Below are 3905 nucleotides of genomic sequence, written 5' to 3'. Positions count from 1 at the left end.
CTAAACTACTAACCAGAGCGAAGGCATCGAGATTGCCCTCCCTGCCACCAGCTGCCAGAGCGACAGGTAGAGGGGAGGCGAATCCACGGGCTCACCGGCGAAAACTGCAGGGGAGAGTCACTACAGAAATCAGACACTTTATCGTCTGTCATGGCTGACGGCAAAGGCATGCCTGGCCGACTGCAAAGGCCTTTGCCGTCAGCCAGCAGATGGCAACAAGTCTGGCTGAATAAGCTACGACAAAGGCCTCTTTGCTGTGTGCTGGCGGACGACAAAGATAAAATGGTCTTTGTCGTCTGCCGGCACACATGGCAGGTTAGGTCTGTTAGAGGGTTAACGGCGTGCTTTCACTACAAAAAAATACACTTCCATGATGATATGTGTTTGTCACAGTAGGTCGCTTTTTTTGTCATGCATGTACATCCATGACAAATTTATGACAGAATCAAGATAGTCATACCTGTGCTGTCGTAGAAGTGTTCCATGACATTACCAAAATTATCATCACAGAAGTGTCCACTTCCATGACGATAAATCGTGCGTCACAGAAGTGCTTTCGTCAAGGGTGACCGACACGTGGCATCCACCGTAACGGAACGCCATTAAGCTATCGGGTCGGGTTTTGGATCCGATAACCCGTTAACAACCCCGACCAATGGGAAATTTCCACGTGTAAAATTCTTATTGGCCGGACGAAACACGTGTCAGCTCGTCAGTGGGTCAGATAGGCGCCTATGATATGTCGACACGTGGCACGACCCAACAGTGGCCCATTTAGCTTACAAAGCCGTCCCGTTTGACTTGGTCAAAAGTTAACGGGCTGGCCCATGAAAAGCCTGTTAACGGTCTCTTCGCAAATAGCCCATTTTACGGCCCGTTAACTCACGACCCGTTAGGCCCTAAAGGAAATCGGCCCAACAACGTCATGTGGGCCCTCGAATATAATACCAGCCCATTTCACTTTCGGCCCATGTATGGCCCACGACGTCTTTCGGCCCATATGAGGCCTTCGTATCTTTCGGCCCATTACAGGCCCATGCTGAGTCTAGCCCATAATGAACAGTAATTTTTCTTTATACCCGTTAACGGCACGTGATTTACATGGACCGTTTCCAGCCCGTGTTAGCTTTCGGCCTATTGACGGCCCATACATTCTTGGGCTCCTTTTCGGCACTCGATTACTTCCGGCCCGTTACTGGCCTGTTCCACTAATGGGACAAATTCGGCCCATGGCAAGAGTCAGCCCGTTACTGGCCTGTTACCCTAATGGGCCAAAATCGGCCCATGGCAAGAGTTGGCCTGTTTCTGGCCTTTTAACCCGTTGCCCCATTTCCAGCCCGTCCTATATTCTGACCCATTAACGACCCGTTGTGCCTATGACAAAATTAAGCCTTTGCTGTCCTACGGCCTGTTAATGGCCTGTTACCGTGCTGGGCCGATACCAATTACGCCCGATTATGGCCCATGTAGACACATTTATCCGACGGCCCGAGGCCCACCGATTACAGGCCCATTTATCGACGGCCCGTAGGTGACCCATGGATCCTACGGCCCGTATATGGCCCATGGTAGTTGTGGCCACTAGCAAACCAGGGAAAAAGAAGACTAGGAAATAAATAAGGCCGAAACTAACGCTAGGCTATTAAGGCGATTGCGCAGATTACATCCACTCGGCATCAAAGATCACCACCAGTGCAAATATAGGGAACACCCTACACTATACAAAACTGGCTTGCTGTTTTCTTCAGGCAGTTGCTGCACATTAAGAATACATTTTCTATTGCACCAAAACAAATTACAACTATATAACAAAAGGAAGGTTGGCATAAAACTTAACAGTCTAGCAGATAAATGCACCTCCAGAAGTTCAGAAGCTCAGTTCATTTGACCTGACTGTTATGTTTTCATGTTGTATTGTCCGATGGATCACCATAACCCTCGCCTTCATTTCCCCTAGGCTCTTGAACAACATAGCAAATGTCTGATAGTCTGGTTTCAAAACCATGCATATCTTGACGATATTGAGCAATGTTTCTCCTTGTTTCACAAAGGGTCTCTGTTAGGGAATGGACTTGTGTCTGGAGCGCAGATACAACATTGCTTTGAGCTTGCATATCTTGATCATGAGGCAGTTTGGACGATATTGCCTTAACAACCAACCCAGTATTATGCAGGAACGTGCTTTTGGCACTGTTAGTGGACAGGTACTGACCCAATGCAGCAAGAGCTAAAATTGCGGTTATAGTTGCCTCGCCACCTTCAGAAGGTGGCGGTTCCACCATTTTTTCCATGGCTCACTAAAAAGTTGAGGTTTTACATTAGTAGTACCAGAAAAGAAGATATTAAGGAGGTAGCAAAACCAAACAAAATAGCTTTGGTCTATATACAGAACTTATTCTGGTGAACCCATGTAAAATATTAGTTGTATTTTATTGCAAAGTACATAATAAAACCAGGTTCCAAACATATGACCATGTACCATCGCTAATGTATTGTCTATTTCTTCACATTGTATTGAGGGCTAAGGATGAAGAGACGAAGTTTATAATACGATAAGCATAGTATGATGTCATTCATATCACAAAACAACTGAGAACAGACAAACGGGCAATTGTAACATTGTGTGGGCAAGTCCAGCACGGAACTAGATTATGGGTCAAGATGAAAGGAACATCACTCCTCTCTTTTAAACCTTGTAAGGTGCAATGATACGCTAAGACAATTGTGTATAAAATTGAAAAGAGTAATAGACATTGGCTGCAAACCATGCAGTTCAAGGCACAAGTCAGAGTAAGTAGTAGTTAAAAGGCATGAGGATTAAGGACTTACAACAGTGGCTTTGACTGGTGTAGTCATGCCCTTCTTCTTGCTCGTGTGACAGTCCTTGAAGATTTCCACAGCATTTGATTCAGGTACTTTTTGGTCCTTGCGGGCTTTCCTATGCATTTGGAACAAGTCAATATAGATCTGATAATATGGTACAGCGAAAAGAGTGAAAGAGCAGCTAATTACAAGAGCCTCGCAGTGTGCAATATAGCTACGAGATCCTGTCGTCTGTTGGAATTTCACTTTCGTACGGTTGGCCTTGTTCTTCGAACAGTTCACCTACAAGAAGATAAATTTGTATGGCACATGCGTAAATAGGACTTCAACATGTGATCTGATGACATATATATAATGTACCCGATACTTCGGATCGGACCAGTGTTTAATGAGGCCTCTCCAGTCTTCATTAGATATATTTTCCACTGGAGATGTTTGGGAAAGTTCACTGTTAGCGTTGCCTTCAAAGTGAGTTTTCCTCAAGTTATACTGATACTGTCGCAGAGCAGACTTGAAAACATGGGTGCAAGCTTGTCTGGTTGCATCATGTTGGCTATCCAACTTGAACCTCATCTGTTGAAAATTATGGGAGTCTCATTATCAGCAACCTAGAAAGTATTGGACAGAGCAAGACGATATTACTAGTTTCCATACATAACCATACTTACAGATAAATGGTCGAGGAAGGTGTTGAACTGGGTTTCGTCTTTGTCATTCCTGTACTGAATCCATGTTGGGAGGATACGTACATGACACCTAACAACAACCACTGCCTCTGATACTAACTTGGCTGACTCTGTAGCATCACATGTCCTTTTTAAACCTGCCTCAAAACGGATCTCCATTCTTCCTCCTCTAGATTTAGTTAACCTATCGAGCAGTATCCCTGATGTTTGTTTCCTCTTGCGCCTAGGTGCTAGTCCAACAACAAACATAGGAAGTGTTAGTGTACATCAAACTGTGAGACTACATATAAAGAAGCATGCAACTATAACTAGACTCCAGCAACTACCTTCTTGCTGTTGAAGCTCACAAGGTTCATCTGATATTGCCAACTCGTCTTGTGTCAAGAGTGCTTGGGA

This window comes from Triticum aestivum, chromosome 7A, assembly GCF_018294505.1.
Source record: "Triticum aestivum cultivar Chinese Spring chromosome 7A, IWGSC CS RefSeq v2.1, whole genome shotgun sequence".
Lineage (NCBI taxonomy): Eukaryota > Viridiplantae > Streptophyta > Magnoliopsida > Poales > Poaceae > Triticum > Triticum aestivum.
Note: the sequence above shows the minus strand (reverse complement) of the source record.